General features: G+C 31.8%; 1 pseudogene; it reads left to right on the forward strand.

Moving 5' to 3' along the window:
• Positions 1 to 6111: 6111 nt before the first annotated feature.
• On the forward strand, positions 6112 to 6781 carry LOC149573304 (chaperone protein dnaJ 15 pseudogene; annotated as a pseudogene).
• Positions 6782 to 23340: the final 16559 nt, after the last annotated feature.

The following is a 23340-nucleotide window of genomic DNA, read 5'->3' on the forward strand; positions in this document are numbered from 1 at the left end:
GTAGAGAGAGATTAGAGAGATTCTTTTGACTTCTTGAGGAGGTTTATCAAGTGGACACATGTCAAATGCAGAATAGATCTGGGAATTCTTTCCTCTATATCATTCTCTTTCTTTCTCATTGTAGAGGTTCCAATTTGGAAGAAAAAAGGCCTCACTACTATGATACCTTAGAGGTTCTAATCTTGAGTTTTCTTAGATTTGTGAGACCAATGGTTCCAATTTTGATGTGTTTTCATTACTGTGACACCACATTTTCTTTAGCAATTTCTTTTGTATGAACAATATTAGTGAAGATAATACAACTAGTTTAGATCTATTAGGTATTTTTTATGTTTGATTTCATGTATATGAATGTATAATTTTAAGGAAATGAATACAGTTGAGCAGAAATCTCTTTAGTTTCTTTTTTATTCTTGTCTCCTTCCTTTGTTATTTGCAATGTTTTTTGTTTAAGAACAAAGAGTTTAAATTCATTTGCAATCCCTTAAGGTTGTATGTCTAGATAAGTTTTTTATTGGAAAAAATAGCCAAGTAAATGCTTATTTAACTTGACAAAGTTTTATGTTTCATTAGGAGGATATTCATTAAGTAGTGAGACCTTTATGAACATAGATGTCTATTTACAAGGTGAATGGATAGATTAGATATCTGAATATATGAATATGTCTTAGGTATCCATATGCATGTGTTTAATTCATGGAATTTCCCAATAGATAAGGCACTGATCAGCTATAGGATCATTTGTTCTTACTATTGCATATTTGGGTTTTTTTTGAATTCAACATAAATAATCAAATGTTTTTCCCTTTCATGTTAAAGAGCTAAAAAGGATGCCCTCACTCAGCTTATGAATTGCATTATCTTGCACTTACCTAATGAAAATATATGTTATTGAATAAGTATTAGGAGATATAAGGGTTAAAACTACTTATTAGATTTAGGAATATGCTTTTGCATTGGTACCATATAAATGAATCAAAGGTCCACCCAGCAAGGTTTTGCAGAGCTTGAAGTAGAAGAAGGGTCTTACCTTATGGTTGGCTTGGTATTTGAAAGGGCATTTTAAGGATGGGAATTAACTACCCCTAGATGTGTCTTGTTCTCATTGGGGTAATTTGAAACCTGTAGCATTTCAAAACACCAACAAAATAGCGACTCTGTTAGGGAGTTGTGTATAGAAGAAGTCAAAATCCTTGGCATGAAAAGGATTGGATATAGAATATATATAGCAAGTTGTGTTTCTTATTTCCTTGTTGAAGTTTCATGTCCCCTAGTATCCTTATTCATTGACAATAGTAGTTTGACTAAATTGAATAAATTATAGTATGAAAGTCACTTGGCTTTTTGATAAGTTGCTATCATAATTCAAAATCAATGTCAAGTTCTTTCACTTTGTCAAGAGTATGAAATTCCCAAGTGTTCTATAAAGTTTTCAAATACCTGTTTTAAATTCTGGACCAGCTTGTTATGTTTTGTAAGTTTGGTAAACCATTTCTCACTAAGTGAGTAGTGACTCAAAGTTATATCTTTGCACTAGTGCTTTGTGAATGTGAAGGTATTATGAAGGATGCAATAGTCAAAAAGCATATTTGAAGAATTCATTTCAAGTTCTTGACAATAGGTGAAAGAATTACGTGAGATGCTGTGCAAATGTTACTAAATCTAGATAAAATCTGAATTTGCTATTATTTGCAACATTGAAGTAGTTGTAGGCATCAGTATTGAAAGGTATTTTCCACTTTCATATGACTTTATTTACATGAAAGAAAACTTTACAAAATATTCTCTATCAAATGGTTTTTAGCATTAAATAGGAGCATGGTTTAGTACATCTCAACATACTTTGTGGAAAGTAGATTCAGCAAAATATTTTTACATTTGGAATTATGTTCAAAGTTTTGAATTGGTTGAAAGAACTCTAGGTTTGTTGTAAGTTGTGAATCTGAGATTTATTATTGGTGAATGAGTTTCAAATCTTTGAAGAATGGCAAGTTTTCTTTCATCTAGTATGCAACTAGTTAATGATAGTTATAGATCTATCTCTACCAAGAGATATATGCCATTAAATTTCAATGGTAATCATGGTTGTCCAAACCCTATGCTATATAATATTAGAAAATATTTGCCTAATTTTAGTGTGAATCATGAAAATTCAACCAGTCACCATGTTTAGATGTTCAGTGACTTGATTGGTGATTTTGAGATTGCTCATGGAGATGTTCATATGAAGTTGTTTGTTCAGAATTTAGAAGGTGATGTTAGGGATTGGATTTCCTTTCTAGTAGCATGTTCAATTTCATCTTGGGATGAATTACTTTCAGCCTCCATGATGCAATTCAGGGAAAGAATAGACATCTCTAACTATTTTGATAAGTTCTTGAAGATTCAAATTAGGAATGATAAATTAATTCCTGAGTTTAATATCAGATTTGCAAAGATTTTGAATGAGATTCTTGAAAGTTATAAGACAAATGATCAAGTGTGTTTAGTGGTTTATTTTGACACATTTGATAAGAAGATGAGTTATCTATTAAGAGATAAAGAACCTAAAACTTTGCATCAAGCATCAATGATGGCAATAGAGATTAAAAACAATATAAAGTATGGGATAAATAGGAATCACTTCTCTAGGAGTTTTTGCTAGCAAGATGAAGTGCAAAGGAAAAATCAATGTCAAAAGGAGTGTTTAATTTCATATTAGCAAATAGGTGCCCTTGCTGTTGTAAGTAATCTTGTTGAAAATTCAGAGGTAAAAATATGTAAATGTGAAGTCTCTTTATTGCAAAAAGGAGCTAAGTCTATTCTTGTTGAATATAGGACACATGTTTTTGGTATCATAACAACAAATGACAGAGTTAGTTCACTTGATCAGTTAGATATGCATGATATAAATTCAGTGGTTTCTTCTCCTGTTGATGATTTTCTTTATGTTGAAAACATAACTGATCAAGAAGTTGAAAGGTGTTCATCATAGTGTGAGGAAGAAGAAGCTAGAAGTAATGTGTCAAGTGATGAAGGTGAAGTTTTTGATTTGACATATTGTGAAGAAGCATCATGTGAATACAATGATGAGAGTTGTTTCTTGAGTCAAGAAGAGGACAATAATACTACATGTTTGCCTTCACATGAATCTGATGTAAATTGGGAAGAAGAAAGCAATGATGGAAGTGAACATTCTTATGGTAGTATATATATGAGTTCTTTTCTTAAATCTAAAAGTGAATTTCTAGTTTAGAGTTATGTAAGTTAGCTTGAGGTTGAAAGTGGTGAAAAGGAGTTGTCTACACAATATGAAGACAAAGAGATTATCTATAAGGATGGATTACCTAATTGTGTAGATGAATGTCTTGAAGATGCAAGTAGTGGTAATCGGCAATATGCAAATGATTTTGAGGTTAATGCATCAACACCTAATGATGATTTTTTTGCAAGACATTTGAAGCATCTTAACGAAAACAATGCAAGTAATATTGACTCATATTCTACATGCTTCATTGGTGGAGTGAAAGATGTGTCTTCTTGTGATGATTCTAATTTTTCTTCTTCATATGCTAAAAGTGTCCATGATAGTGATGTTATAAGTGGTTTCAATGTTTTTATGAACCTGTTATATGGTGAAGAGTTTGATGTTGTTCAACACATCACTTGTCATAATGTCGATAAAGGATCTTTGCATGGAGTTATCAATCCATTGTTTGAAGAAGACAGAATATTTAGATGTAGTTAAAAATAAGGTTAATGATGATACATTGTGTTACTGTTGTAAGAGATTAGATTTTTTTTCTTTTGGATGTGATAGAGATTATGATGATGATGTTGCATCTCATGATGTGCATAACAAGGTGTTTGATGAAGGTGTTATTGAAAATCAGCATGCACCTTGTACTAAGTTTTATAATGAATACTCTAACATGATGACTAATTTATTTTCTAATTTCAAAGGACCATTTGAAGATTTTAGATTAGTTTTAGATTATGACCTTGATGACATGTGTGAGTACAAATCTGATTGCTCATTCAAATATCAGTTGGTTATGCACAAGGATATACAATTTGAAGGTATGTGTGATCCTTTTCCTTAAGTTGAGTATGAAGCCTTCATATTCAAGATTGATAGCATGCATGATTCATTTAATGAAGGAGATTCTAATTTTAGTCTGATACTTTTGAGCATGTTGATTAGAACTTTCATAATGAGCAAGTTGTAGAAATTGAAGCTAGTTTTTATATGCATTATGAAAGTGAGGATGTAGATTCAATTCTACCAAGTGAGTTGCTAATCTAATTAGTGAGACTAAAATGAATTTTACCTCATTTAAGTTCAAATGAAAATCAGATCTATGATAGAGGTAAGAATTTTTGTTGAAGTTCGATGGCTCAGGTTTATCACTTGTACATAGTAGGAGTAGTTCTTTCATTCTTTCAATAAAGTTGTTTGAGAGAAGTTTTTGTTGTTTTGGGAATGGACTGCTTCTTCTAGAGATTTGAATCCTTAGCATGACCATAAGGGACATGCATCCCTAGATAGATCCACTATTGGGACTCAAAATTGAAGCCCTAATTTTGAGTACCATTGAGAAATTGAGCCTTATAAACACTTTTTGATGTGTATCTACCTGACTATCCATTTGAAGCCTATGAGGTGTTTAATATTTCTAACACCTAGCATTCAATGTGCCTATGTGTTTCATGAAGATAAACTACCATTATGAGTTATTTTGTGAAGTATTGTTTTGAGCAATTGTCAAATCTACATTTTCACTTGTGTCAAACAGTGACAAGAGGCCTTGTTTGCAATTTAATATCTCGCACTCAGTAATGTGTCATGACTAGCCATTTTGTGAGTGTTTAGTGTCTCTACTAGAGAACCTATGTTTTAGAATTTGAGTTTTTTTGAATCCATTTGACTAGGTTTTGAACCCCTCAAATTTGGACATTTATTGTTGTCATGCTAATGCAAAATATTTTGAATTCTGGGAAGCCCTATTTGACTTGCTATAATTTTGACACAATCGACTAAAATGCTAAAATTCCTTTTCATTACATTTTAGAGTTAGAGACTTGCTATGTTTGAATTTTGAGCTTATAACAAATCCATTTGATCAATTTTTGAATGTGATTCCAAATACAATTTTCAATTTGAGTTGTTAGTACACCTATTTGGGATGTTATAACTCAAAACCCATGATAGGTGAGATCAAATAGATTGCACCACTATGTTTTCCTCTAAAAATACTTCAAGTGTGTCAATTTTAAAGTTCTAACAAATCCGTCTACACATTTTCCTAGGTCCATTCTATTTGCAAAAAATACTTTTCTATTAGTGTATCTAGTTTGCAAATTTGAGTAGCCTACTTTGACCACTCACCAAATGTGTCATATTATTCATCATTAGCTCTAATCATAGATTTATATTTTTCTTGTGACAATGAACCAACACTCCAATTTTCATTTTCCCAAGTGTCAGTTTGCCTAGTTTTCAAAGCCAAATCCAAACATGATTTATTGTTTTTTGACTTATTTTCTTATAGGCAGTTCTAAAAGGGCAACTTTGAAAATCAATATCTTTTGATTGAGAACTCGTCATGAGATGAGATTTGACAAGGTAAGAGATTGTGGAACAAAGAATCAATTTGTATGGTTTTAGAACTTGGTTAGATGTTTGTGTCAGTTTTTAAGGCCAGTCAAAGGACATCCTGGCATGAAATTGACAGTTTGCAAATCAATGGTAAAATGAGTTTTAATTGATGATTTGGTGGTTGAATTTGATTATAATTAGTATGATGGGCTCAATGGATCACTTCGGCAGTTTAATTGTTTGGAAACAATTTTTTTTGTTTTAGCCAAACCCACTTAGGGGCCTAATTAATTTTGTCAGAATGATAGGGCATTGTGGGATTTTCAAGATGATTGGAAGGGGATTAGAATGAATTTTTTTTATTAAAATGTCATGGTCTAATAATGATTATAAATTATTCTTGGTGCCATATCTTGGATCATCAAGTAGGCTCATTATTCCCTATGCATTAACTGCCTTGGATCATTGGTTTCTTGATGTAAAGGTACAAGAAATAATTTTCTTTGTTGGAGTATATCTAGTAGTGAACAATTTTGGCAATCAATAATGGAAATTTGGGCATTGAAAATACCATTTTTGCACCATTTTTTAGCAAGCTTGGTGTGCCTATTGAAAAAATAAATTTTGATAATGTTCTTAAGGATGCTTTCAATGGAATAGTGACCATTAGGCCTTTGCCAATTGGAAGGCCTACCAGTGGCAAGGTGGAAAAGTAAGGATCTCATTTCTTTGGGATAATTATCACATAAGAACAAGTTGAAGCTGGGATAGTTGTTAGAGTCACTTCACCTGCACAAAGAAAACTTAAGCTTCTTTATTTTGAGTAGGAGGAAAATAGTGGTTATGGGCTAGATATATAGGAAGATAGAGAAAAGAAGGGTAAAGTTATTTCAAATGGAACATATTTCTTACATTTTCAAATATATCATCTTGATTCATCAATCCATGCATCGATTATGACTGAGGATCTTGATGCTGCAATTTTTTCAAGAAATTAGAAGGCCTTTAGCCCTATGAAGTCTCTGGGTTCAAAGTACGCACACACATATTTGCAGCATATGGCTACATTTTTTTTAGAGTGAAAGCTATACCATTGAGGCTATTTGTGCAAAGTCTTTTAAAGATTATAAAATTGGAAGTCCAAGAGGAGATAGCCTATCTGACAAAAAGGGTAAATCAAATAAAAAGAAGTGGTTTCAATGAAATTTCAAAGTAGGGGGATGGAATAAAATACAGAGTTATGTAGTTCATTCCCCACACATTGAAGGAATGGTAAGAAGAAGACGTGATGTAGTGGAAGCCACAAGCTTTGAAATGGAGATAAAAATGAATATAGGAGTAGTCATGAATGGTGTTGAGGAAAGATTGACAACCCTTTGATGGCAATTGATACCCATAATCTTCCCTCACCTTGAAATTGAGTCCATGGTGCACTTTGAGGAATATTCCCCATTGTCTATGACACACTAGTACATTTTGGAAAATATGTGACTACATGTCTAAATTTTTTAGTCACACCACTAAAAATGTTAGTCATGTGACAAAAACTTATCACATTCTATTTTTTATAATCTACAACTATAGGTGACTAAATAAGTGACCAATTTAGTCATTGGGTAAAATCATAGGATCAACCAAATATAAAATTAGTCACTAAAACAAGAATGATTAAATAAAGTATTGAATAAGCTATTAAATAAACTACTAAATAAAATACTAATAGTTAGTTAATAAAAATGAGTCCCTCAAGCAAAAATGAATGAATTAAATATTATTGCTCATTTATTTAGATTTGATAAAATAGTCATAGCCTTATATATAAATTAGAAGTTCCATTTCACTAGAAATGCTTGTTTGCTAATATGATTATTGCATGAGAAATTCATCAGCACTTGACTTGTACCAAAAATCTAGATTTCAAGTGATTTTAAAATCACATATTAACAAACATCATATGTATGTGTGTGTGTGTGTGTGTATGTATGTATCTATGTATGTATGTATGTGTGAATGTATATGTCTGTGTGATGATGATGATGATAATATTATTAATAAAAAGAATTTGTTAATACAAAGAAAAAATTGAAAACCAAATTTATTTTTTAATCTATAATATATGTATTTTATTGTACAATGTTTCATCATCAATCAAATTACAAGTAACCCATACCAACCTACAACCTATTGAAATTTAAAAGCAAGTTTGAAGAAAACACAAATAATTACCACCCTTAATTCCTCTCCCTACACTTATACCATCTAGCTACATAGGATACTAGCCAAAAAGACAAAATTGGGCTAGATTAGACTAAATTTGAAGAGAATAAGACCATCAAAAAAATTGAAAGAATACCACATTGATCACATGAGCCATCCCTTTATTTCCTCTTTCAACAATTAGTTGGAGATAAACATATCAACCCATGTATCCATCTTTTTCTTTTCTTCTTTCCTTGTCTGCCATGTTGTTGCTTAACCACCCCCTATATAGATCAACCCTGTGTGACCTATATATAACTAGTATAGGTCACCACATGTCAACCTATACCTAGAAGTGTTAATTTGAGGTGGAAGAATTTGATTGCAAATTGTGAGTTCTCTATGGTTGTATTTTACATTTAGCTCATTTGTTTAATATTATTGAAAAACCTAAGAAATGATGGGTTTGTCCTCATCAATATCTTCATTATGAGAATGAGACAACACTTAAATCCATATATAAATCTTTAGTCTATGAAAAATTGCAACATGATATGTTGACCATATTCTACCACCAATAAATTTTCAATAAGTTCTAGTCTATTTGGTTTGAAAAAATTGCCAAAATCCATTAAGCATTTGTTAATTTATGGTTGGAACTTGATATAAAAAACTCTCCTTATACTAGAATATGAGAGAGCTTGCAAAATCTTGACATCATTGGTTGCTTTTATAAAAAATTTGTATTATAATAAAGAAATACTTCTTTGATTTTTTTAAAGACAATAAGGTGATGTAAATTCAACCTTATAGTCTCTCTCTAATGAATAAATTAATTATATGATTTTTGATGTAATAAAACATCTATGATTTTTGTACTTAGAATACTTTATAAATTAAAATAAGCAAACTGAAAAAAAAAAAACACTAACTATATAAATTTACAATAATTATTTTCTTTTTTCGTTCATTTATGTTGTACTTGATTACTTACTCATAAATTTGATGTTGATATGAAATTTTTTTCACATTGAAGCAACTACATGATATTGCAAGATCTATGATGTAATTTTCAACTTTATGATAATAATTCAAAATGGACAATTGTTTAAAATAATATATATAAATAGAATTCATATGAAAATAATTTTAATAAAAATTCAAAACCCAATAATTTTTTACTATCATTGTAATTCAAAATGGACAAATGTATATAAAATTAATATACAAATTAGATTAAAAAAAAGCACAAACCCAAAAACCCCCGCCACATCATGTGAAAACCCATTGCATTTGTCCCACTATTTCACTATTTTTTGATGAATAGTCCCTTCCTTATATTAAAAAAATATAATAAAGTTACATATTCACAAAAAAAGGGGTCGAGGCAACAATGATCAATTTCAATCAATTTTGTTGGGAATTGATTATTTATTTAGTTGATAGAGAATGCTAGGAGATAGATTGACAATGAATGCAGGGAGCCCTACCTGGGAGATAGATTGAAAAAGAATACAAGGAGCCCTACCTCGACCTACTGACTGATTATCTATGGGCCTCCACAAGTTAAGGCATTGGTTAAGGTGATATTTAGTTGCACATTTGTTCTTTTTTAACTCAGATCTTAATTGGTTAAGGTGATATTTAGTTGCACATTTGTTCTTTTTTAACTCAGATCTTATATATTTATATTACATGTTTACCAAGGTCATTGTAACCACAACATCCAACAAAATTCATATATATTTTATGCTTCGAAGGATGTCCATACCATTTTCCAAAGCTCCCAATTTTGTACTAACAAGGATGATGTAGAATATGTTGAGTAGTTTAATTTTACACCTTTAAATTATAAAGCTTTTTTAAAAATTCCCTTTTGTCATTGTTGTCCATGAGACCATATTTGTGAAGCTTTTTTAACAATTCCCTTTTGTCATTGTTGTCCATGAGACCATATTTATTTGAGAAACTTTTTAAAATAGTTTATGTGCATTGTCTATGTTTCCACATTTTGCATTCGTGTCTAGAATGGAAGTTATAACTAATATATGAAAAATTTACTTTATCTAGGATGCTTTGATCAATGCCAATACCCTATTCCAAATGTTCCCTACTAGCACAGGCATGAGGCTAATTTTACACCTATTAATTACAATTTCTTGAATGATTCTAAAGCTTTTTCATCAAATACATTATGTAAATTTTGTAGTAAGTGCAACCCATGAATGAAGTGTCTAGAATGGATTTGGTGATGCATGGCTATGCTTATTTCATCTATCATGATGGTGATCATGGGAAAATGATGGGTTTTATCATGAAGTCCATCTCCACTCAATCCTTTAGAAACTATGAATTTCTCTCATAATTTTTTATTTGAAAAGAGTAGGTTTTAAGTTTTGATTTTTTTAGGTGGTACACATGAAATCATACCAATACATAATTGTTTGATGAAGGTAATGTGATTTCATACAAATTGTATACTTCTAGTTTTGGTGTTTTTAGGTTGTTCATTTGAAAGAACACTTCTGCACTATTCTATTGAAGAATTTAATGTGATTTTAGATGAATCACCTAAAAAAATAATAGCATATTTTGAATCTATTATTTGTTTAAATTATTTATCTATAATTAAATTGATAAACTATTTAATTCGATAAGGTAATTATTACTATATATATTCCTTATTGCACTCCACTAGTTATCCTCCCTTATAGAATGCCACTTTACGTGGTCAGTGAATAAGATCTAAGTCTGTACAAATGCTAGCTATAGTGCCCACATATCTACATTAACCACATAAATAATTTTGAATCAAAAAATCATGTATTTTTGTTGATAAGTATGTTCTTGCCTTTGATGATGACACAAAGGCAAGGATGGTGATTGTCACATATTTTGCTATAGCCAATGTTCCAATTTGATGTCTAATTTATGGAAGCTCGACATGAGCTTTCTATCTAGTTTTGACCCTTTGACTGATGTCATGTTTGAATCAGACCCCATGAGTCCATCTATTTAATGTTTGTACTAAACATATATCATCTTTAGGTTTAAAATCAAAATCCATATCTCAAAATCAAGGAACTTTTCCATTGTACCATCGTGTCACTCATGCGTATAATAACATGGTAAATACTCATGCAACAAATTCATCTGCACAATTCCACAAAAATGCATAACTTTCATTGTATTAAAAAATTTCTAAAAATGAACTATTATAATAAAAGCCATTTGAGACATCACCAAGTATTGTTGAACTTTGTGAAAAATAAGGATATCTTGTTGCATTTATAATTCAAACTCGTTATTTGTAGGGAGGATACCCCAAGGCACTCAAAAATTATATTCATTATCTATACAATTTTGTATTAAAGAATACCTTATGTTGTTTGGCTATTGACATCTAATGACAGTGCCTTCCATATATTCCTTGATCATTTGTTTTCAAATTTGACATATACCACTCTCTTTTAATAACACATATCACTATCTTGATAAATAGTATTGTCATCAGCATTTGTGAAGTTGTGTCCTCATCCACTTTTTCACTACTATAGGTGGATTTTTGATAGATTCATCACATTTCCATATTAGATGTTAATAATAAAGTCAAAGAGGAAAAAGAAACACTTGTTGGATGTGAAGAACACAAGTCAAAGGAGATGCAGTAATACATACACTATCTTTTAGACTTTCAAATTGTGAGTCAATGTTTGATTTACATATTAGTTTTGTGGATGGGTGTGAACTTAAAAATAATATGTTGGTTAGTGTTAATTAAGAGATTTCAAGTCACAAAATACAATTAATAATTTTATTAGAATACAAAAGAGGATGAGCATATTGTTTCTAGGATCAAAGTGAACCTTTGGTGAGCCGAATTCTATTATTCTATTCTATTATCTACAATTCTATTCTAATTTATACCATACAATTTTATTCTGAATAAAGTTGAACTTAAATCCCTTCTCACCAACACCCATAAACATCCTTTTCATCATCTATATCCATGTTGTCACCTCAAATACCATTTTCTTCATCTTTAGCCATGCAAGCACACAAAATTGTAGCCTAATACAGTTCAAACATTAATTCTCTTATAATGCTCTCCCTACTTCACAATATCTATCATTGATTGTCATGTAGAAACAAATCTGATAATTACATTTATACATCCTTTATGTAGTTTGTAATACAAAGTTTTCATCTTGTCTATGTGACAATTATTACATCTATGGGTGTTAAGCTTTGCTTTTGACCCCAAATCATAGCAACATGATGTTGAGTAGTATATTTCTATCTAGCTCCTTCCATTTTTGGTAGTCTAGGCTCATTCAAAAATGTCGAGTTGCTTCTTATACACCTAAATATATGAAACAAAAATTCTCAATTATAAATAATTAGATGATATATTAAATAAAAAGACCTCAACAAAAGTATCTAGCATTCAATCATACAAGTCTAAACAAAGAGGGAGGAAACCAAGTCAGCTTCTTGATCCTCAATGAAATCTCATCTTTCACAAGCTAAACATCTTCATTTTCTCTATCTAAGAACTTCTTCTTATTTCTAAAAGGGCTAGACATTTTTTAGCGAGTGTTTGGTTGCCAATACTAACAATTTTAATTAACTAAAATCCCCCAAATAGTTAACAGCAAGGTCACAAATGCTATTCAAAAGAGAGAAATTGAAATATAAATTTATAAATTTTTGGATGTGAAGACATAGGTTAAGCTCTCTACTTTTGGAAAAATGACACTTACCATAGGTTGAAACATTCGGCAAATTAAATGGATTATGTTTCATAGTTTTGTTGGAAATAATCAAGACTATGCTAAGTTACTGAAAGGGGAGGGGTGCATTGATAACTTCTAAAACTTAAATAATTTTCAATTCTTAATCCAATAAATTAATTAGCACTTAATTCATCACATCTGATCTAATTGCATAAATGAGAAACTAAAAACATGAAAGCATCCATAACACTTGAACACAAAAATTTGGTGACCCAAAAACCTTCCAAATAGAAAGTAAAACTAGGGTGGGGATGATACCCACAAACTTTAATATTGCAGCATAAAGTTGGCCTGTTAAGGTCTACATTGATCACTTCTGATGATCTACCTTGTAAGAAGATTTCCAAACATAAAATGAAATATGTGCTCGGTAAAGAGATTTTGAAAAGACTATTAGATCTACCTTGTTAGAGGATATTGACTAGTTTACCTATTAGGATGAAGCAATAGATCTCTAATTTGCAACTAATTTTTTTGATAGAGATTCCTTAGTGTACTGATCACCTTTCTATGATAGATTTGTCACTATTACTCCTTGTATTGATATGACCTTTATAATTCATTATTTGTTGCTATCGTAACTTGAACTTTTCACATTCACAATACATATGCTTACATTCACATTTTCATTCTTGCCTACACACACATTGGATATAATACAATACATTACATATATATACCAATCAAATGTACAAAATTACAAAGTTGGCCATGGCACAAGTTAACACAAATATTACAAAGTCAGCCCACATGAAGACACTTAGGTTCTAAAGATTGACTCGATGAGGTTCTGATACTCGACATCCACTATCAGTACTTGGAATCATCATGCCCTTTGTAGATGTAGAAGCTCAGTCCATACTAATCACTATCAAGTAGTCTTGAACTTATTTTGCACTAGTGACTTGGTAGATATTGTGCAACTCGATAAACAATGAATCACTTGGTTACCATAAAGTAGCTTAGTTAACACTAGCTTTGCATCACCTGAATTGCTAGCTCAGTAGATATTGCAATGCTTGATAAACATAGGCTTTGCATCACATAAATTGTGAACTCGATAACCACTGATAAACGTGGTGTATAATAAAATGCTTAGTTTGAACTACTAGACTTCACACTAACTAAATCTACTTGGTAACCACTGAGATTAGTCCAAAAGACTCGGTAGCAACTATAGAACTCATTGGCTACTGAATTACATGGGAAAAATTGTAATTTTTTCAATGAGCTTGGTAGCTATACAAAATTTGAATAAGTGTGTGTCAGTAATAAGAAACTTGATTGATATGTCAATAATCTTCCTCTTTGGCATTAGGGATAAAAACACTTATCAACCCAAAGCTAAATACTTTTTATTCATCACCATGTGATACTAGCTTAGTCTATTTTGGAGATTTTTCAAAATTGATCTTTGTAAGGTATATACAGAGTAGTTCTACACCATAGTGTATTTCTCTCCCATACTATGTGTTCCACTATGTACATATAACTTTTCTCTCATATAATAAAATATCCCCCCCTGTAACTTTTCTCCCATATCTCATCTCCCCCTTTTTGAAAGTAATTCCAAAGATTATTTTAACATATTTATATGGAGACACAAAAATCAGATAAGAATTTAGAGTGTGCCTTGAGGGTAATTGCCAAAGTTTTATTCCAGTTTTCTTGCAATACCTTGCATGTATGAATGGTAATTTGCACTTCTGCTAATAATTCAATCACGTGGTCAGCAACAGAGAAGTTGTTATAATTAATCAGAGTCTTTGAATATACAATGTGTTTTTGCATAGCATCCATGACTGGAAGAATCATATTTTGTATATCAACCAATGTTGAATAGATCCTTGCTTCTTCTCTTAACAATTCAGCTTGCATGTCTATCAAAAATTTTGATCTTCTTAAAATGTGCAAAGCTTGAACTAGGATCAAGTTGTAGCTACTAAGCACTTTCTTTATGATCTATATCAATTTTGAAAAATTTATCCTTAACTTCCTTTGTATACTCAGTAACATCACATAGTTTTGCAAAAAGTGATGACACATTTGAACAAGATGCTTTGAGATTGGCCAAATTTGTTAAAATCTCAACTTGATGAATGGTTATTTTCTGAGCAATGTGTTCCAACACTTTATTATTGAATTTCTTTTCAGCCTTTTCAACTAGTTTTTTTTCACCTTTAGTGTCCTCTTTGAACTTTTGGATTGCCTCTCCAAGCTAAAACAAAAAAGGTTGAGAAGAATCAACCTCAATTCTAATAGCCTCAGTCAAGATACTATTGGCATCATCTATTATCTTGTACTCTCTATCTCTTTCCTCTCTCAATCTTTTTTGTTTTGCCTTTTCTAGAGTTCACCAAATATATGCATTTGGTCTGCAAAATGATTGTAGATATCCCATTTGGGAATTTTTATTTCCTCATCCAAATCTATATCTTCTTCTATCTCCTTTCCTTTCAAAAATTATATACTTAGTTGAGTCTTAGGCTCAACTATCCTTGCACTAATTAATTTTGTACCTAAAATGGAAACAATAGTAGACAGACTCAAACTTGTAGTAAAAACTATTATAGTACAGATTGATGGAATACTTACAGAGATGCTAGAAGAATCCAAAATTTATGAAGTCAAAATTTTAGTATCCAAAGCTATAGTAGAAAAAAATGGAGAGCTTACCATGGATGCACTCAAAATTGAAGAAGTCAAAATTGGAAGAGTGAAGACTGAAGAACTCAACTTTGTATATGAAGAAGAGTCTATAGCTGAGTGGATGAAGTGGAAGTTAGTTTTTTCAATAATATGTTGAGCTAAGTTGGGGTAAAGAGTGATTGGACATTTGATGTATCAATAGTAATCACAACCAAATTTGTTGAAACTATCTCCATACATGATGTAATCAAAGGTTTGCTCAGGGAGTGAGGAAGTGAGGCAATGATTGCAGCTACTATCTTGACTAGGTTAGTCTCCTCATCATGTTGCTTATCTTCCTTGTGTAATCATCTAAAAATGGTCATCTAAACTATTATCCCCCTTTTCAACATTTTGGCTAAATTAATTTAATCATTTACCTAGACCAAATTGCTAATAATCAATTTATTTGATTATAACCTATAGTTTGACTATGATATCCTTAGTTCATTATTTGATTAAAATAACATGTCCCCTTTTAATTAAATAAAAGACCCCATTCTTCTAACCCACTTAAAGTGCAGACATAAAGTCTTTTTTCTATTTTGCAATTAAAAGAAAAAGCTTTGTGACTTTTATTCTATTGGTTGACTTGTGTGTGCACATGGATCACTCCTCTTTTCAAATTACACCATTGATCATCCACCATCTTCATCTTGATCTCTACCATCCGTATGACTTTAAAAGGGAGAGAGCTTTCCCCCTCAAAGCATCCATATTTTGAGTATTGTTATGCTATAGATTTTCTAATAGGTTTCTTTGGAGCTTTGTGGAGAACTTCTCTTTCTTGTCTACATTCTCTCATCCATGGCATTCTAGCTTAGCTTAGCTTTCATTTTTACATGTAGCTTAAATCATATAGTCTAATAGTTGGATTGTAACACTCTCATACATATTTTAGCATAGCTACACTTTGCATCTCATTCTAGCTTAATCTTCATTTGCATTGCATTCTTGAGGAACTCCTTGGGACATTTGCATTCTTACATCTTGTCTTTGGAACCTCCCATTGCATGGTTTACTAGCAAGCAACGTATCTCTAAGGCTTGGTTGAGAGCCTTCAAACTTGAAACATACCTTCTTGCACTCTATGTATAGGGAGCTCTAAGCTGGCATTCAAACATTTCAAACCCATGGAATCTTTTGAATAGAAGGGTTTAGAGTGGGACACTTTCGAGTGTACACCTTGGGAGCTTCTTCACCTTGATTCTCTTCATCTTCCTCATTATCAAAATGAGTCACTTCTTCAACATTTTCCTCCTCATCATTCTCCTTATCTTATTCTTCATCAATATCCTTTACTTCAATTGGAAATTCACTTGGTAAATGTTCTTCCAAGTTTTTGTAGCATTCTTAACAACATACTCTATATCCTTGATCAAAACTAAACAAGTATTAAACCTTAGAGTCAATTTTTCTTCATTTTTCTTTAAAGACTCTTTAACCTCAACATCTAATATGCCTGATAGTAACTACCTTAGTGTTTGTGCATAAATGTCTTTTATTGTTTGCATGGAAAAATCCCATCTTGTCTTTAACTTCTCCAACAATTCACTAGAGACTTGAGAGGCAATCTGGTCTAGTGAGTACTTCCATTTACCCATTTTTCTTAGCACCAATTCTTCAACTTGTTTCTACTCTACCTCTATCCTAGTCTCCTATTTCAAAGATTTAAAATTTGTTATTCCAGCTCCTTCTTCCATTTTCTTCAATTTTTCTAGAAAGGTGGGTGAATGTTTGCTAAAAACAATGTCACTTCCTTTCTTCTTTGACTTCCTTATGAACAATATAGTGGATGATTTTGCAGGGTTGGTGATGATCAACTTTCCCTTTTTCTTCAAATTTTCTTCTTCTTTCTTTGATTCTTCTTCATCGTCTACCTATTCCTCTTCTTCACCTTTACCTTCGATTAACATGAGAGGTGCACTAGATTTTAGTTTGGCTATCCTCCTCTTCCCTTTGTTAACCACTTGTGGGAGCTTTATTTCTAGCTCATTTCTTGCCCTAGCTTCATCATAAGTACCAAAGTAAGGGGCCTTGGGATCAACAATTTTATTGACAAGGGCTTCAATAACATCCTTAGTCTCATTAATGTTCACCTCATAGCTAAGAGGTTTGACCCATAGAACTCTAGGCTTAATTTCCTAGATATATACCTTATCATAGTCCACCATGAAGCACACATCATCCTTGAAGTCTTCAACTAACTTCTTTGGAATTCTGAACATATTGTTCATTTTATCTTTGAACACATCAAAGTAGTTGTCCATGAAGTTTCTATAGTTCTCACACATTTTTGCAATATATTCATTTATTTGGAATAGTACAAGCACATCTTTTCTCCAGACTACAATGCCTTTGGAGGGGAACAACTTTTGGACATAAAAGAATAAATAGGTTAATGGAGAACCAAACTTTCATGGGTTATTTTTGAAATTCTAATACTTTCCATATTCTTGTTGAATTGCATCAATAATAACTTTGAAAGGTCATAAAATAAGTTTTTCTTCACCACTTTATATGCCAAATCTATCACTTCACATGATACATTATTAAGATGGCTTGAACTATATATCTTATGAGCTATAACATGAATTCCAAACTTCAACTTTGCATCAGTAACACCACTTACTTTCATACCTTTGCCATCCCACTCAACTAGGGTTTTCTTTTCCACCTCTGCTTGACCTAGGATTTTAGTTGTTTTGGCTTTGGCGAGCATGGGAAGGCTAGTGATGCAATGAATCATCTTCTTGGTTATCAATATTGGCTTCTCTAACCACAGTTGTTCATTATGCACCTATTGAAGGATAATACCTAATCCATTTAATTTGAAACTCTTGGGTCATATGGGGAATGTGTGTTAATCCTTTTGCTTCCAAATGTTGATTCTCAGGTTTCAAGGTTCTATTAACACATAACTAACCTAGGGCATCATCCATCTCTAGAGTACCAATTTCTTGAATTGCACATTTAAAATGAGTTTGAATGTCATTAACAAGAAGTACCTTGGGAGGGATTTGAGATGAAGCTCTACTTAGTCTAGGGCTTTGGAAGCTGTGGGCACAAGCTTGAAATCTAGTGTTTTCCATTCAACACCTTGAACCAACATGTCAGAACCTTTCTTGACCTTGCTGCTGCTAGATACCATTTTCACTCAATAGCTTGAGAGAACTTTGAAAATTTTTGTAGGAAATTTTCTCAATTTTCTTGATTGCACATAAAATAGCTCTTTGTAATAGCACTCAAAAATTCACAGTAAGAAATGAATTTGATTCCATGCCTTTTGTTAAAAGTTTTCCATTAATGCTCAGTACGGTGGTAGATGAGTTGAGATTATGTTTGACAGACTATCATCCACTATTTTGTATTGATCACTCAGTGACGTCTCCATGATTTGGTAACTATAAGTGCCTTAGTTACTCCTAACCTTGCTCAGTAGTGTCTATGACCTAACCTTACTCGGTAGAGAAGGTAACTCAATAATAACTTTTACAAATCTTGCTCAATGATCCCTTTGCATCTTACATATAGATTTGGATCTTTGTTACCTTTCAACTAGAATTGATTTAGATGTCTTCTTTAATAGCCTAGTTCCAGTTCTTCCTTGAAAACTTAATTACAAATAGTAGAGTCACCCAATTCTCAAGTGCTTGACCATCATTACTCAGACTAGTATCCTTGGTAGACTTAGGAATCCATTGCTATCTCATCTGCTTTCAAATGTTTTTAGTCTTTGCCTTCTTCTCATCTTCAATTTTACTAGTATTCATACAATTCTTAGCAAGATGACCAAGTTTTGTACAAATCAAACATCTTTTAGTGGTATCTCTTTTCCTTATATGATGTTTAACACAATTCATACCAATATGTTCAAATTCTCCATAGTAAAGACATCTACACCAAGTATTGTAATCCCAACCAAATATTGCTTTCACAATTTTCTTTACATGATTCAATGTCTTTGTTTTTCATTTTGATGCCTTGTGTACATTTTTCTTACATTTATGATAGTTTCCTTCAAATTTTGGATTCCTTTTGCATTCATTAGCCTTTTGACCATGCTGATTATGATTGTAACATTTTCCATTGAATTTTGTTTTTTCATTGCTCCAACATTTGTTTGATGTATGACCTATCTTACCATAGTGATTACAAGTAGGTCTTTGATTCTTTTGAGCACCTTCTTTGGAGGATTCACCTTCTTCTTTGTATCCAATTCCTACTTTTTATTTTTTCATATAGAGGTTTTGCTCATTTAGTTGATCCATGTCTACTTGAAATTTCATTATTCTTTCATTGATTTTGTTCTTAGTGTTTAGGTCATTTCTCAATCTTTCACTGATTTTTTTAATAGATCTCAGCTCATTTTCTGTTCTTTCATTGATTTGTCTTTCAAAATTTAGATCATTCCTTATTCTTTCATTTTAAAGTCTTAGGCTCATGATTTCCACATTTGCATTGGAGAGTTGATCAATAAGGCCTTAACAATGAGATCCAAAACTAATACCTTCAGCAAGCAGGCCTCAATTGTTGAAGGGATTGGTTATTGATTAAATTAAATATGACTAGATAATAACATTAAACAAAATATCATTTTCTACTAATTTGACATTAAAAGTAATAATCACTACACTTAACACTTATTAAGTGTTAAGTGATAATAATGATAATAAAATGTATAATTTAATTTAATTATACGTAAAAATTAACTAACAACAAAATAAATACTAACATTTTTTAATGATATTCATATTAATTAAAACTTAAACTAAATTAAATCTAAACTAACTTAAATTAACACTAACTTAAATTAAAACTAACTTAATTTAAAAAAATTTAAAAAATAAAACAAACTAAACTCATATAATTCCTAACCTACCCCATTCCCTATGCCTAACTACTCCTCTTATTCCATGCCAAGGCTTTCCCCTATGTGGGCACAAGCCCCAACTAGCCCTGCTCACGCTGCCCAAGATTTGGGGTTCGCTGCCCAAAAAGTTTCCAAGGATAATGTACGTAGGTCTAGGAAAAAGGCAACATAATTAGAAAGGTTGAAAGTTAAAATAGTCTGCCCACTCCAAAGTCAACTTACTAGGAAGTTATGTCAAGCATGACATAGGGTGTGTTGGCCAAGGAGCTAAATGGATTTTGCTAGGTTTGGAGGAGTTATGCAAAAAGGTAAACTTTTCCCTCGTCCACTTGCATACTACATTATGGATGAAGGGACATGTGGGTGATGTTAGCCACATCATTAGTGGCTTTCTTCCTCACTACTATGCCTAGGGTGAATGCAATTAAGCAAGTGTGGTGGTAGAGTTAAGGTAGAAAGATAAGTAGTTAGGATTGTTATTAGGATATTTTAGGATATATTTTTTTTTAAAAACATTTTTATATATTTACTTTCTTAATTAACTTGTTTTTTTATTTAATTTTAAAATAAAGAATTAGAGAATATTTTCTGTTGCAACCAAATCAATTTCTTTTTACTCTCATACATTTTCTAGTGAGTTTTTTTAGTCTTGAAACTTTTTTTTTTAAAATCCTTTTTTCTTCTAAGTGTGAATTTTCAAATTTATTTATTAGACAAAGGGTATTTTTTTTAGTTCATTTTTCTTTTCTAAGTGTCTTTTTTTTTAATGCAAACAAATTCATAACTAGAGATGTATATTTTGCTTATCTAATTGGATCTACCATAATGCATAGTTAACTAGGGGATTGAATAATTTGTTTCAAAAACAATGCAAGATTGATTTTATTTCCCAATAATCACAAAATTGAATCAACGTTTCAAACATAATATAATTTTTTCTTTAACATATTTGAACTTGAAATTTGCATAATTGAACATCATCATTTTATCTCATTTTCGATACACATACATAAAACTGAAAATACGAAAAATCTCATAAGCAAGGATATTACTCAAACATTATTTTGTTGGCCACTTGATTCAAAGGCTTCACTAGGAAAGAACCAGGAAGAAAACCTAACATCATTGCCACTTCATCAATAAGTTTAAATACATTTCACATAGGATTTCAATCCTGAGGAGAAATCTCTTCAACATAACTAAATTTCAATAACAAGTTGAATTTCCTTCTTGGCCCTTAACAAGGGATCCATTTTGAATTTCAGAAAAACATCATGATGATCATGGAGAGAACAAAAATTGACTAGGAGACAACCAATCATAACATGAAGACAAAATTAGGCATTCACTCCCATCCTAGATTTACACAATAGGTTCAACACTAGGGAGAAGGTGGATTTTTCCAACAAGAGATGTTAGACACAACACCAAAACAAGTGCCCTTTTGGAGCTATAAACTCAAGAACTTTCATTCTTCCATTCTTATATTCCAAAACTCATATGTGCTTTGTGCTAATGAGTAGGGGCCCATAACACCCTACCCTCTCTCCCTCTTCTTGTCCTGAGAAGAGACTCTACATTGTTGGAGTCCAACTAAAGACCTTCCCTCGTACATGGCCACTTTTTCCCTATCTAAGGGTGAGTAATGCCAATACACCCATAAAAACCCTTCAAAATTCAAAGTAAAACACAAAGAATTTTTTTTTAAGAAAACCTGTTTCAATCCCTCCTAGCATACTCAACACACACAAACATACATAAGCAACAAAACTGAAACATGAAGCACAACATGAACAAAATGAGGTGAAGTATTCCTACCTTCAAAAATTAGGTTATGGAAATTGAATAAGTTTGAGATGAGCTTGCTTTCCTCTCCTTCTCCTTCAATTTTGAAATCCACTCTAAAGCTAGAGGGTGGGTGAACAACCAAAACCCTCTCAAAATTTCACCGAAATAGGATCCTAAACTCAACCACCTCTAAAAGCAATAACTTCCCCACTTGCCCAAAAGTTCTAGAGGCTTCTAACACAATTAGACCTAAGGCTAATGTCAATGTGGATTTAAGGTCATCCAACTCATGATGGAATTAATCAATTTTCGCAACAAAGCAAAAATTAGGTTTTTGGGTGACCATAAAAGTCAACAAAAGGGCCTAGGGGGTGGAAAATGCCCCCATCCTATACCCATACCCCTTGGGTACTTAGATTTTATGATCTTAGGACTTAGGGATTAATTAGGGACCTAACAAAGGTTAGTAAAATTTAGGACTATCTAACAACCTTCAAAATGCAGATTAAACACTAATCCAAATTAAGGGTAATTAATCTCGATTATAAGCTGATTATCAAAAAGGTCACTAACTTAGTCTGACTTAGATCTTAAGGTTACTTGATTAACCCTAACTATCATGTTGGAATGCATAAACAATTCACGAGTGTCAAGCAACACTATAAAAACACTATTACAAAATTTTAACATTTACTAATTATAGGATGATACATTCATACATCTCATGATACAAATAAAATATGAACAACGAGGCTTCCACAAATGGTACATAGGGTTTAGTTTTGTTTCTCTGTTAGATTTCTCGGCTAAAATATCCTTCACACTCATTGCATACATCAATAGCTCAAGAAAATCACATGCATATATGTATATAACATATTAGGGAAATCACATAAATTAAAACATCCATCTTTCAAATAATCAATTGGTTATCTTGTTCAACTCATATTCTCAATTATTAAAATTCTATAATCAAAGTGTTAATTTGGCATTCACTTACTTCATCAATATACATGCTCATAAAGCATTAAATGAAAAAATAAAATATCTAAAAGTAAAGCATCACACAACATGAAAAAACATAACATAATATGTTCAGTGTATCCAATAGTGTCTTGACATATCGAGTCATAAGTATCAAAATAATAAAGTATCAACTATGCCACGATGGGTCAGGGTGAGGCCTCACATCCTCCCCCAATAGCCATGAACTTCCTTTTGGAGTTCATAAGAAAGATAAGCGTACTGAGATTGCATCTATGTTGCATCCTCCCATGAAGCTATGACCTCATTATAACAATCCCACTAGACCCTAACCTGCTCCAGCTCTTGACCTCAAAGAGCTAGGGTTTGTTAGGCAATAATAGGGATAGGCTCCAGTGCTAGCTACCTGTCCCACACCACCTGCAAGGCATCCC

This window comes from Cupressus sempervirens, chromosome 2, assembly GCF_028749045.1.
Source record: "Cupressus sempervirens isolate cs-2001-9-10 chromosome 2, ASM2874904v1, whole genome shotgun sequence".
Lineage (NCBI taxonomy): Eukaryota > Viridiplantae > Streptophyta > Pinopsida > Cupressales > Cupressaceae > Cupressus > Cupressus sempervirens.